The sequence below is a fragment of the Geotrypetes seraphini genome, chromosome 2, assembly GCF_902459505.1.
Source record: "Geotrypetes seraphini chromosome 2, aGeoSer1.1, whole genome shotgun sequence".
NCBI lineage: Eukaryota > Metazoa > Chordata > Amphibia > Gymnophiona > Dermophiidae > Geotrypetes > Geotrypetes seraphini.
The window spans coordinates 483,455,788-483,470,510 of NC_047085.1; the positions used below are offsets into that span (position 1 = coordinate 483,455,788).

The 14,723-nt window shown below is 43.2% G+C and overlaps 1 protein-coding gene across 4 annotated transcripts in view; it reads left to right on the forward strand.

Moving 5' to 3' along the window:
- The window catches only part of NKTR (natural killer cell triggering receptor), a 293,873-nt gene that overhangs the window by 66,937 nt on the left and 212,213 nt on the right, over positions 1 to 14,723 (forward strand). The gene's annotated exons all lie outside the window — the stretch shown is intronic.

Here is a 14,723-nt window from a genome sequence, read left to right on the forward strand (position 1 = left end):
CGACTTGAGCACTATGTGCGAGAAAACAGCAACATGCATGTTTCTACTTGCTACTGTTAAGCAGGACCTCCTCAGTCTGTTATTTTCCTGCAGAGCTCTTCAGACCAATTTTAGATTTGTGGTCATCCCTGTGCCTTGAATTTAACTTATCTGAAAAGAATTTATAAGGTTTGTTGCATGACTGATGGCATTTTTTTCAGTAGCTTGGTTTTTTTTTCTGGTTTCTAAGTTTTCTTCTTGCACACAGCTATCTTTGGGCCTGTTTTTCAGCCTTGAGTATCCTGCTGGGGTGGTACTTGTCACCATCGAATTATCTAATTTCATTGCAGCTATTTTCTGCATGATGCATCCCAAAAGAAACAGCTTCAAAAGGTGTTCCCAAGGCAACAGACTCGTATCCGTTATAGATAACTTGCTCATGGTGCCAACAGTGCATGATCCTTCTCGTATTTTTTAGTTCACAGAAGAGAAAAGCTTTTTTGTAATGCAGTCCCTCTGCTTTGGAAGCTTTTGTCTCCATTGCTTTAGGGGATGTATCAACATTGAAAATGTCACCCATGACGTTAAGTATCGGTAGAAACCCGTATTTCCCACTTCTTAATACCAAAGTCAAAATCTTCCTCTTATCTGTGCTGAGGGAGCACAATACAGAACATCAGGCAGAAGCCAAGGTATCTCAACATTGCTTCTCGTAGAAGTGTGGCACTGAGTTCATCATTGTCCTCAAAAGTGTCCTCGGTGTGAGGACTGATCATCTTCATTGCCATTGGAGAGGATGTACGAGCCTTCATACACCTTGAAACCCTCAAGTGACTCAGGAAGGTGTGGCCATCTGTGTTGTGGTGCCCCTACCTTTGTCAATGGCAGCCTTCGAGGAGCCACTTGTATGTATGAGGAACAGACGGAGTGTTTCTTCACTTGATGTGAGACTGCAACTTCAACATCATTGATGTTGAATGCAAGTGCAGTTGAATTGATACTCTAGATCTATGGCCTGGATGAAAATAGGTGTTGAGGCCTGGATTCGAGGTCAGCTGAACCATTGTCCATGTTCAGTGCATTAGGGGAAGAAGCTTCACCGAGGCACTAGGAGTACTTAGTGTTTCAGTGCTGTAAGAAGCCTGACCATTCTGTCAATAGTGGGAGACAAGCAGAGATTCAGACTTTGCCAGTTGAATTCTATAAATCTGAGTGTTCCTGGTATCTGAAAATGAGTGAGGGAGCTTTTTGGGGGAGAGGTCCACTGGTTTCCCTTCAGAGCCCTCCCCACTACTTGAGAGACAGATTCCCACCAGAGGAGCTCTTTTTCATGGCTTTTATTCTGGAGATGGCTCAGACGGTCCCATGCTAAGATAAACATTCATTATTCTAGTAATTTTACCAATTCTGTAGAAAACTGCATTCTGTGCAGGTTGTAATTCGTAATAATAATTTGAAGGTGTTATGATGGATTTGGATTTTGAATTTTATTATTTTGTTCTCTGTGGATGTGAGAACGGGCTACTGGGCTTGATGGACCATTGGTCTGACCCAGTAAGGCTATTCTTATGTTCTTATGTGTGGCATCACTGATAGAGCCAGTGTGGTAAGTCTTTTCAGCTTGGTGACAACAAAAAGCTTTAAAATTCATTTATGTAGATTTTATTTGCAGTCATTGTTGTGTGGTACTGCTCCTTAGGTAGAGGTTTTTGGCTGTTGTTTTTCATGCCCTTCTATATAGGGCTTGAGTGAAGACCTCAGGCTTCCAGTTGGAATCTTCAAAAATTGAGGTGCACATCTCACACTCGCACATGTGAAAGATTGGCTACCTCATCTCTAAACCCCTGGAGTTTATGAAATCCCATTTATTTGTGCCCAATTGTACTTTGGTGAAACTGGCCTCACAATAAACAAAGGTTTGCAAGAGATACCACAAACTCAATAACAAGAAAATCAGCTGTAGTCCTCCTTGCAAAAACAATTGGTCATACAATTTAGATTTGAGGATACAAAGATTTTGAAGGGGATTGAATGAGTTCCCTATGAGGAAATGCTAACAAAGCTAGGGCTCTTCAGCTTGGAGAAGAGATAGCTGAGGGGGGCGATAAGATAAAGGTCTATAAAATACTGAATGGAGTGAAACAGGTAGATGTGAATTGCTAATTTACTCTTTTCAGAAATACAAGGACTAGGGCATTCAATGAAGCTACTAAGTAGTAAATTGAAAACAAATTGTAGAAAATATTTCATCATTCAACTTGTTGGTTTTTTAAAAATTCTTTATTCATTTTTAAGCTTTCATCAAGTGTACAAAATTCATATGAACAATATTAAATAGACCACTTGAACATCTTATCAGTATACTTTATAAACATAAAAGTAACCCTCCCCCCACCCTCCCTCTAAGCCCATTATTAATTGTAAGATCATAAACCCTCCAATAGAAACCCTCCCCCTCCCAACACTAAGTGGTGTATAATTAATAGAAAAATGGCATTTACCGTATTTTCACACATATAACGCGCACACATGTACAACGCGCACACGGGTATAGCGCGCAGGAACAAGGAATTTATGTAAGAAAATTTTGGTATAGCGCGCCCACGTGTATACCGCGCATGCTGCTTGCCGCCCCGATTCTCCTCTCGCCGCCCTGCCCTTGAAGTCCTGTCCCCCTCCCTTGAAGGCCCGCCCCACCCTGAAAGCCTGATGCCCCAGCCCGAAGGACCGCTGGCCCCCCCCACCCTGAAGGACCGCTCGCACTCCCCCTCCGACGTCCAATTCATCCCCCAGCCCCCCTGCACCGTTTGCGGTGGAGAAGCAGCCTACTGTGGGTTCCTCTGCTGGCGGTCCCGCCCCTTCTCTGAGCCCTGCGCTGCTTCCTCTGCCTCGGTCCTGCCCTTTCTCTGACGTCAGAGAAGGGGCGGGACTGAGGCAGAGGAAGCAGCGCAAGGCTCAGAGAAGGGGCGGGACCGCTGGCAGAGGAAGCAGCAGGGCTCACTGGCATCGTGAACCCACGGTAGGCTGCTTCTCCACCGCAAACAGTGCGGGGGGGGAGCTGGGGGATGAATCGGACGTCGGGGGTGTGTGTGTGCGAGCGGTCCTTCAGGGTGGGGGAGCCAGCGGTCCTTCGGGGTGGGGCATCAGGCTTTCAGGGCTGGGGGATGAATCGGGGGAGGGGGAACCAGCAATGTAAAAAAAAAATTGTAAAACGCGCTCACACATATAACGCGCATGGTTATGCTCGATTTGTAAAATCGTGTATAACGCGCACATTATATGCGTGAAAATACGGTAATCATGACAAAAAGATGTTAATGGCTCCCATATTTTTATAAAATTTTTATAATTTCCATTCTGTACCGCCAGTGATCATTCAACTTATAATTAAACTCTGGAATTTGTTGCCAGAGAATTTGGTAAAAGCAATTAGCAGGTTTAATAAACATTTGGAGAATTTCCTAAAAGAAAAGTCCATAAGCCATTATTAAGATGGGCTAGGGAAAATCTTCTGCTTGTTTCTAGGACAAGCAGCATAAAATCTGTTTAACTCTTTTGGGGAGCTTGCCAGGTACTTGTGACCTGGATTGACCACTGCTGGAAACAGGATACTGGGTTTTGATGGACCTTTGGTCTGTCCCAGTATGGTAATGCTTATGTTCTTATTTCAGTTAGAGATAGAGGAGAACAATTTGGATATTCTGAAGTTCTTCAGCCCTTCCCCTCCCCTCAAAGGAAGCTGTGACAGTGCCCATTCACAGAATCCTGTAGGATATATACACACAAATATAGGAGACCCCCCTACCTCCTTTTGTCAAGAAGGTTGATTCTATGTGCAGAGTCCAGAAGGCTTCAAGGTTTGAGAAACAATCGCATCCTCACCATTCTGTGGTAATCGAATCCCTTCTCAAAAGAACCAAGAATTTCTTGGTGCCCTCTGGGAGGGAGGCTTTGACATTGAAGCCTTTTCAGAAAAGGTTCTTTTAAAATGCTGTATTTGTCCCATATTGCATCCTGTTAGCTCTTCATGGACATGCATTTGTAAAACATATAGGGTTGCAGTTCTTCTTAGTGAGAACTCTAAGGAACTCTGCTCATAGGTCACCAAAGGGAAGAAGTGTGAAAGTCCAAGCAGCTTATATTTTCGAAAGCTCATTTCCTCTGGTAGATGAGCCATTCCAATTTGTCAAAAGGAATGCTCTTCCAAATTACTCCAGTCCAAGAAACAGATTCAGCCAAATTGGGTTTCACACCAACGTGTATGGGTGTATGGTTTTCTCAGGAGAGACTTCATCAGATAAACTTCAAGTAAAAACTACTGGGAATGCTCTATAGTAGTGGTCTCCAACGTGCAAACCATTTTTGTGGCCCTCGTAACCAGCAACTCCTGCCACTGCAGGTAGAGACAATGCCCCATGAAGCTCTGTTGGGCCGTATGTGCCTGCATGGTCACATTGAAAGTGCATGTGCATGCGCAAGGAGGGGTAAGTTGACTGGCATTTATGCACATATGTGTCAATGTGTCCATGCTGTCACACATGGCCCAGCAGAACTTTGTGGGACTTTTCTTCTACCTGCAATAGCAGCAGAACCTCCTGATGGTGTACCTCTACTCCAGGTTAGCTCTGAAAATCTAAGGAAAGTGGAATTACAGGTTTACTGGTTCCTGGTAAAACATCCACATCCACTTAATATTGGCTTGAGAAGTTTGAAAATTAGAGAAAAAGGTCTGTGGTACATTGCACCACGGTGGACTGATAGGCAGCAATGGAACGTAGTGGCTGTGTTGTGTGCACCTTCATCGTTTGCGTTTATCTACATGATGTTGCACCATTGAATGGCAGTTTGCTTGTAGAATCAAAATTAGTATTTAAAATTACATTTGTAAGCCTAAAATCCTTTGGTGGGCCCTGGGGCTTTCTCAAGTCTACTTTGTAGCCCTTTTCATGTAAAAAGCACACAGCAAGCTAGCCTTCCATGCCTTCCTCCTACAGTGGGGAGGGGATCTTCTTTCTGCATATCCTCCATACCACCTCATAGTGAAGACCATTCTTAAAACAAGCAGTATTGGTGAACCATGATTCTCATAGTCCCTTATTTGCGAATACAAACAATACAATATAATTATATAACGCAAAATACCAGACACATATTTCAATGCGATTTACAATATTGGGAGGTCGCTGTGGCATAGTGGTTAGAGCTACAGCTTCAACACCCTGGAGTTGTGGGTTTAAATACCACGCTGCTCCCTGACTCTGAGCAATTCACTTAATCCTCCACTGCCCCATGTACATTAGATAGATTGTGAGTCCACCAGGACAGATAGGGAAAATGCTTAAAGTATCTGTATGTAAACTGCTTTGAATGTGGTTGTATAACTAAAAAAAAAAAAAAAAAAAAGGTAGTATACAAGTCCTAATCCCTTAATAAAAAAGAGATCAGATATTTCATGGGAGTTATATTTAACTGAAAATAGATGGTTCCCACATTTGACCTTTCTGTCACAAACACTGATCATGCAAGAAAAGGACATTCTGTTGCAGCTCAATATAAAATCCCTAGCCCTCACAGCTTGGATGTTAAGAGATTAACACTGTCTTACCTGAACTTAGTTGACAGTATGTTGTAAGTCTTGTTAAGTGCTAGATAGAAACATGACGGCAGATAAAGTCCAACTGGCCCGTTCAGTCTGCTCAACTGCAGCATCCACTATCTCCTCTTCTCCCTAAGAGATCCCACATGCCTATCCCACACTTTCTTGAATTCAGACACAGTCTTTGGCCTAGATGCACAAAAGTCAGGATCGCTGTTGGCCAATTTGCTGGCTGATTCCCCAACAGCGATCTATGCACTAACAAGTTTGCATGCAAACGATTTGCATGGAAGTGCAAATCATTTGCATGCAAATGCGACCGATTCAATCGCTCAGTGAACGATTGACACATGCGCAAAGCTCTAACAGCAGTAGCAGGGAAAGCAGCCTCCTGCCACTTCTGTTAGGACTTCTGGGCTTGTTTTGTTTTTTAATGGCACAGATATTGTGCTTGTGTTAAACACAATCTGTCCCATTAAAAAAAGCCCCCCCATGCCATGCCTTCTCATCCTTCACTGGCATACCGAGCCACTGTCCACCTCCCCCAACCTGCTGACCTGTGACAAAATGGCAGGGGGGATGCCCACTCCCTCCTACCATGAAGGAACTCCCTCCCCCTCCAGGCCCCCATGCCCCGTACCTCTTAAAAGTTGGGAGCAGGAGGTACTGAGAACACCTGCTCCTCCGACTATGACACTGGGCCTTATGCTCCTTCCCTTTGCATCATGTGATGCATGCGGAGGGGCCTAAGGCCTTGATTGACTAAGACACCACCTTGGGAGGGGCCTGAGGCATCTGAGCCAATCAGGGACATCCTTAGGCTCCTTCCTAAGGAACTCCCTGATTGGCTCCTTCCTAAGGGAGGGGCCTGAGGCATCTGAGCCAATCAGAGCCTTAGACCCCTCCCTGTGCATAACATGATGCACCTGGAAGGAGCCTAAGGCCCAGTGTTGTAAGGAGGGAGCATCTACGCATGCTCAAAGCCTTCTGGTTCCCGCTCTCCGAGATTCTAATGAGATTCTCAGAGAGAGCGGAAGCCAGAAGGCCTTGAGCATGCGCAGATGCTCAAAGCCCAGCAGAGATCAGTGGCAAAAGGGAGGCTCTTCCGGCACCAGCACATCCTGTGCTGGTGCCAGATCATGGTAAGGGTTTGGTCTTGGGCGGGTGATGCCGGTTCTCAGGGGGGAGGTAGAAGTTCACCAGTGGCCTCGGGGGTGGGGGGTATTTTTGGGAAGCAAGCAGCGGTGGTGGCCTCTTGGGGGGGGTGTCTGCTTTTGGGATGTGGAACCAATCAAGCGAGTTTCCCTTACTTCCTATGGGGAAACTCGCTTTGATATACGAGCACTTTGGTTTACGAGCATGCTTCTGGAATGAATTATGCTCGCAAATCAAGGTTCCACTGTATATATTTTTTTGAAAATCACCTAGATAGACATCTTGGCAGCCAGGACGTGCAACCGTTTGGACATCCACGTTTAGTCACCGTTTTCAACCACAAAACCGTCCAAGTTCAAAACGTCCAAATCCAGACCATTTGGCCATGTGAGAGTCCATCATTGTAATGGATTGGCCATATAGACATAGCAATAGAACAGTGGGGCACCTTAAAGAGCACTGCTTTGAACTTCACATAAAGAAGTACATTTTACCATAACCCCTTTCTAATGTATAGCGAGTCCTCCAAAACGCCCACAAACCCTACTATACCCACCTTCTACCACCCCAGTAGCCTTTACGGCTGTAGATGACACTTTTATGGCAGTATAGTAGGGTTTTGGTGGGCTCACACTTTCCACCGTAAATGCAGTATTTAAAGTGGTTTATGGACCTGGGTCCTTCTCTGTGTGGCTCACTAGCCCCACTCACCAAGTTACTTGCAATACCTGTGTGATGCTCTGGTAGGCTTTTCCAGAGACAGGTATGTAAACTAAACTAAACCTTAAGTTTGTATACCGCATCATCTCCATCAAGATAGAGCTCGGCATGGTTTACAGGTAATTCAATAAATGAGGGAAAGACAAAATAAGAAATTAGAGGTTATGAAGAGGATAGCTAGCTTTACATTTTAAATAGATAGCTTTACGTTTTGGAGAAAAGCCAGGTTTTCAGATGCTTTTGGAATAATTGGAATGAGCCTAGGTTCCGCAGCGGGGCAGGGAGGTTATTCCAAAGCTCAGTGAATTTGAAGAAAAGAGATTTCCCTAATTTACCTGCATACATGACGCCTTTTAACGAGGGGAAAGATAGTTTGAGTATGTGGGCGGATCTGGTAGTGTCAGGTCTCGAAGAACAGTGAGATTAGGGGAGGAAGAATGCCATGTAGGATCTTGAAAATTAGGCAGGTATATTTAAAGTGAATCCTAGAAATCACCGGAAGCCAGTGAAGTTTTGACAGAAGCAGGAAAACATGATCAAATTTGCTTATTGCGAAGATCAACCTAACCGCAGTGCTCTGGATCCGCTGAAGTCTTTGAAGATTTTTCTTGGTTAGTCTTAGATAGATGGAATTACAATAGTCCAGTCTGGAAAGAATGATTGATTGTACAAGGACAGCAAAATGTTGTTGGTGGAAGCAGGATCTCACTTTCCTCAACATGTGAAGACTAAAAAAACATTTTTTTACCATAGAGTTGAGATGATCATTAAAGGAAAGTGTAGAGTCAATAATGATGCCCAAAACTTTGCTTGAGAATTTGATCTGCAGTGTGGGACCAGAAGATAGTGGAATGAGCGTGGGTAACTGATCTAATTTTGGGCCAAGCCAGAGTAGTTTTGTTTTGGATTCATTCAGCTTCATTTGTACAGAGAAGGCCCAGGATTGGAGTTTTGTTATGCAAGCTGTTATATTTTCGGTGAGGTTAGTAAGGTTCGAATCTATCTCGAGAAGGACAAGGATGTCATCTGCATATGTAAATAGAGTTTCAAAGGGAGATAGATGGAAGAATTTCAAAGAAGACATATAAATGTTGAAAAGAATAGGGGACAGGGGTGATCCTCGGGGAACACCACATAGTGGTCTCCAAGGAGAAGACATGGTTCCATTCATGTTAACAGTGTAAGAGCGGGATCGTAAAAATTTCGAGAACCAGTCTAAGACTGTGGAATCAATGCCTATCTCAGAAAGTTGGTAAATTAGGATATCATGGTGGACAACATCAAAGGCCGCAGATGTACTGTTTTATTCAGGTTTTTTGGGGTGGGAAGGGATCAGTGACCACCGGGAGTGTGTGGGGGGGTCATTACTTAACCCCTCCAGTGCTCATCTGATCAGTTTGGGTACCTTTTTAACACTTGGATGCTTTTAAAACAGGTCTAGCTCAGAATGTCTTAAGTTCCATCCAGGACGTCCTGGGAAAGGTTTGATTATCACCTTAAGATGTTTAAGTCAAAGCCTGCCCAGAGCACACCTCCAGCACGCCCTCCTTTACTCTTGGACGCTCAGTTGGTAGAATGGTTTGAAGACGTCCGGAAAGATGGTTTCGAATAAAGGCATTTGGACATCCTGATGATTAGGATGTCCAAATACTGATTTATGTCATTTTTGGATGTCTTAGAGTTTTGAAAATGCCCCTAAAAGTAATTATAGAAAAAACAATATTCATAACTACCCAGAACCTCAGGCCAACTAATCTCCAGGGAGAGGGACATCAAATAATAATAATGTGCTTTTAAAGGTGCTTAAAATATGATAGATTTGCATTTATGTAAATAGATCTTATGCATAATTGTGGAAATCTTGAAAACCTGAATGGGTTGTGGCTCTTGAGGATCATGGTTGCCCATTCCTACTCTAGCCATCAGTGGTTTGAGGAGATTCCACACTGCAGCAATAGACTGGGAACAAGGATGCATATACTGTAATATGGCCCAGAGAGCTTCACAAGAAATGGATTGTGAGAATCCTGTGGGTCTGACTGACTTCCAGGTTTCCTGCAGGGATGGAAGAAGTTGTTTGCAGGAGGGTAGTCAAAATGTCTGGCAATGCCAGAGTAGCTTGGAATGTCCAGAGAGGCAGCCATACCACCAGGCTGAGAATTGGAACACTTATTGTTGAATAGTGAATACAAGAAAAGACCCTTGGAAGCCATTTCCAGGAATGAGGCAGAAGGCTAATGGTGGTATTGAAGAAAGTACTTATGGGTAGGAGTTTGAATGGAGGAGATTAATTGCAGGGATTGAATGGATCTTAATTGGTACTGGTGGGTGTGGGTTAGATTCCTTTGGAGCTAGGTGGGATGGGTGAAATTTCTGTCCCTATGCAACTTTGAGGATTAAAATTCTGCCATTTTCAGAGACTACCTGGCACAGGTAAGTAACTTCATGTATTCTATACTGTATTAAATTGCATGCTGTAAATTTACTTCAGATGTGTATAATAATCCTTAATATGGTTAGTTACTTTGAATACTGTGTTTTCTCAAAATAAGCCCTAGACATACTTTTATTCACACGTAATATTCTCTTCTGTTCTTTAAAGATTTAATCAACTGGGTAAGTGTAATAAATGTGCTCATTGCTAGGATTTATTTTAACCTTTTTACCTCTTCATTAATTATATAAAATAGCCATTGCAGATTTCGTTTGCATTTGTTTTGTTCATTACACTTTTTGCTAATGAAGCACAGCTGATTGATTGGCTGGCAACATTGCCCTATAAACCTTTTACATTGATTCAGTTATACTTCTCTGTGGCCATAAGCTTTGACCATTGAGTTCAAACTGCTTCAAGTCAAAAAATACATCCTACCACTTCCTATCCTGCATTTTCCTTCTTCACTGGTCCTTGCCACCCAGTCCCCTTTTGGATTTTGGTTGGGAAGAGTTATAGCAGCTCCCAGATGGCTGATGATTGAGACTAAAAGAAGAGGAAGCAACTTTTTTTTTTTTTTTTTTTTTTTGGGGGGGGGACTTAGCAGTGATACCTATTTGAGTTTTGGCCACACCACCAGGGGGATGTGTTCAAGACAATAATGTGGAAATCTGTTTCTTGGTTTGAAAAGCTTAAATCAAAGATCCGGTTTCATATGAGAAATCTGCAGTTGATTTGATATCTAACAGGTCTTTAACTAGATTAAGATCTACGTTTTCAACTGTCTTAATAAGGAAGCCAAAGATTCTTTGCTATGGTGAATGGAAAGGACAACTATAGTGACATGTTAACATGTTACAAAGTTTAATTTACTTGATAAATCACTTTTCGAGAAACAACAAAGGTGTGCAAATTTAAAATTTAGCAAGTAAAAATAGAAAAGGGAACAAAGAATAAAATCTAGCAATTAAACACAAAGGCAGACAAAACCAGATACAAGGTGGACAAATGTGACATAAGAAGAATCTGTTGCAAAGTAAACAAAGTTTTAATGTGAAATAGCGAGTATACATCTAGGGATTGCAAAATTATTGTCGATCATGAGTTACTTCACTAGTTGTTACCAGGCAAGTAACCTTTATTTAAGTAAACTTATATTTTAGACATTGACAGCTTTCAGGATTGGGTTTGGAAAGTTGTTTCAGTAGAGGTGGCAGCAAAATGAGTAGTAGCATGTTATAGGGCAGGGGTGTCCAATGTCGGTCCTCGAGGGCCGCAATCCAGTCGGGTTTTCAGGATTTCCCCAATGAATATGCATGAGATCTATTAGCATACAATGAAAGCAGTGCATGCAAATAGACCTCATGTATATTCATTGGGGAAATCCTGAAAATCCAACTGGACTGCGGCCCTCGAGGACCGACATTGGACACCCCTGTTACAGGGAGTTACTTAGTATTGACGTGGAAAACAAAATATGTTTAGCCTGGTAGCATTTAACATTGTGTGATATCTTAACTTGCAGGCAGGGTTGATTGAAATTAACTCTGACTTCTGGGAAATGGAAGCTGAAGACATATCTTTGTGGTGAATAGTGCAACTTCAGTCTTATTTTTATGACATTGGTCCACAACACTAAGCTACTAAAATTCTTCTGACATATTAAGAATGATAGCGCAGTGTTTCTCAACTTCTTCAAGTCAAGTACCCCGTAAGCTTAACAAATACCAACCGAGTACCACTGCCCAAGCTCTACCCCTGATCCTCTGCCCCTGACCCCCGCCCCATAATAATAGTACTAATTGTAACGCTATTTCTTCCATTCATTTTTCATATACACACAATATAATCTTATTAATATATAATAGTAATCACAAAATTAAAAAAAACCACAAAGCACACTGTGCACACAGAAAATGTTAATCATCATTTATATTTGGGGTTTTTTTTCAAAGAGGTCAAGGCGGATGACTTTAAAATATGCAATCAGTAACAACTATAGAAAAATAGACAAATACAGCATAGAGCAAAATCTAGACAGCAGATATAAATCCACAAAACTGACACATTTTGATCACTAAATCGAAAATAAAATTATTTTTCCTACCTTCGTTGTCTGGTGATGTCATGAGTCTCTGGTTGCATTTCCAATATTTCTTTATTTCTGCTTCCTGCATGCTTCCTCTCCTCTGGACCCCATTCCCTTCCCCAACCTGTCCTTCCATGAGTCCAACTTTTCTTCCTCTCTCCTCCACCCCTATTGGCAATATGTCTCTCTCTCTGTCCATCTGTCTTGACCATCTGTCTTGAGAGATCCAGTCATCTCTTCCACCCTCTCTACCTCCATATCCAATATTTCTCCCTCTCTCATCCCCCGGATCATGTGCAGCATTTTTCACCATTGCCCACCATCCCCATGCCCATTTCTCCTTCTAATACCCTTCTCCAGCACAATACCACATTTCTCCCTCCATCACTATGTCCAACATTCCTCCCCGTTGCATCCCCTCCTCTCCACTACCATATCCAACATTTCTCTCTCATCCTTCTATTCCCCATGCATCCCTTCTTTCTCTATCCCCAATTTTCCTTTCTTCCTTTCCCCATGTGCTCCATCACACACTCATGCCCATCAATTCTCCCCTTCTATTCCCTCCCTCCAATTTCCCAAGTTAGTGCCCCCATGTGTTGAGTTTGTACCCTCTCCTCCCCCGAAGCCGACCCATCCACAGAAGCCGCAGGTGCTGCCGGGGATCCCTACCTGTCCCATGCTGAAGCCGCTACCGGGGTGCCTCTCTGTCTGCCTGCCTGCTGCACCACCCCCTGAAGCCAACACTGCCACCAAGCCGGAGAGCTGACATTCTTCATCCCCCCCCCCCCAAGTAGCATTTCCACGCAGGGACAGACCACGATGGCACGTGCATCAACTCACACGCTGCACGTGGCTGGCTCACAAGCCTGCCTCCTGATGTCAATTCTGATGGAGAGAAGGTTCCTGGCCAGCTAGGCAGCGATTTAGGAGGCAGGGAAGGATCCCCAGCAGCGACAGCTTCAGTAAGGGGCAGGCAGGGATCTCCGGTGGGAGGCAGGGAGAGATCCCTGGCGGTGATCATGCCGTGTACCCCTAACAGGCAACCCACATACCTCCAAAGGTACGTGTACTGTGTGTTGAGAAACACTGTGATAGAGTAATTGCCACAGATTCACTTGTCAATAGTGGAAAACAAAGTGCAAACAAAGATAACAATTTGCAAAGGAGAAGTAATAGTTGCCAGACCTTCTGACCAAGATAGAAGAACAACTCAGATTATCGGACGATTTAAGGCAGTGTGTTCATCTGAATCAATAGTTTCTGAAACTGTGGCATGGCAGTTGAGAAGAATAGCCTGACATCCAAAGGGCTACTCTGATAAAAATAATGCTAGATTTACTAGAGAAGAAAGGCTTCTGCCAGCCTGGTGTCAGCAGACCGTTTGCCTTGTAATTCAGTAGGCTTTTCAGAGCCTTAAAAGCCACTATTTACTAGTTCTTTATTTCAGGCCTAAATTTAGATGTGAATGTTTGTATGGCTTCTTGTGTGTTAAAGGTTGGCTTGTTGAGGATGTTTTTTTTTTCACCTGAAAGTGGTGAGAATTTTTAGAGCAGCAAATTTTGTAGAAACTTAAGGCAATTTCAAGCAATTTCAGTGATACCCTGCCCCACCTAGAGCAGCCAGTCTAACATTCCAGGCATCCCTAATGAATATGCATGACAGATTTGAGTGCTTTGGGTTTGAGGACCAGGGACTTGATGCACTAAATGTAGTCGCTCTAGTTGAGTGGGTCACTGATTTTAAAATGGCAATCGATGTACAACTGACTTTGCATGCAAATTAGTTTCACGGAGGTTGGCCTAATCTCACCCCAACAATCGCTGGAAAAGTGACTTTCACACATGTGCAGAGCCGGCAGAGGACGGCTCAATAGCTGAGCAGCAGAAGACTTTTTTTTTTTAATGGACATAGTTGCTGTGTGTGTGTTACACATGCACAATACCTGTCCCATTTAAAAAAAATAAAAAATAAATTAAAATTTGTTATGGCCACCCCCGATGACGCATGCGAAACAAAAAATGGAGAGGCAAGATTCTTGGTACTCCCTCTTGCCTCTGCTACTCATCTCCCCCATGCTCCCTGACCCAACCTGTACCTTAAAAAGGAGATGATAGCAGGAGGGATTCCCAGTCCCTCCTACCTTCTGACCCACCTCTTTGAAATGGCAGGCCTTCTGCACTGGGAGGAGCCGAAGGCCCTGATTGTGCTCGAGGCAGAGAAAGGAGCCAAAGTGTACTTCAAGTCTTTGCTCGTCTTTCCCATCTTATGTCTCCTGATTATAAAGGAAATGTATGAGGGACAGACAGCAGAGGGGCAGTGCACCCACTCTGTCCTACTCTTCCAGTTTTGCACTGTGCTGCCCATGATGACTTGTATTCAACCTAAGATATTGAGAGGAACCTGGAAGGGAAGGAGGGAAAGGAGTGATGGACAAGAATTTATTAATTTATTTTAGTATTTATAGACCACTTATAGCTTAAGTGGTTTATATTCAGGTATTCAAGTATTTTCCTTCTCTGTCCTATGAGCTCACAATCTAATGTACCTGAGAGACAGGAAAATATCTTTGAGAGGAAAGATGTGAAAATGAATTTGTGGAGTGGGAGGAATATGTAGAAGATGGAAAGGTATAGAATTTAAGAGAATAGGAGATGACTAGAAAAAAAGGTGAAATAAACATGGGCGAGGGTAGATGGAGAGGAACTAGGAAGATAAAAGAAAAAGATGTGGAAAGGAGCAGAAAGGAA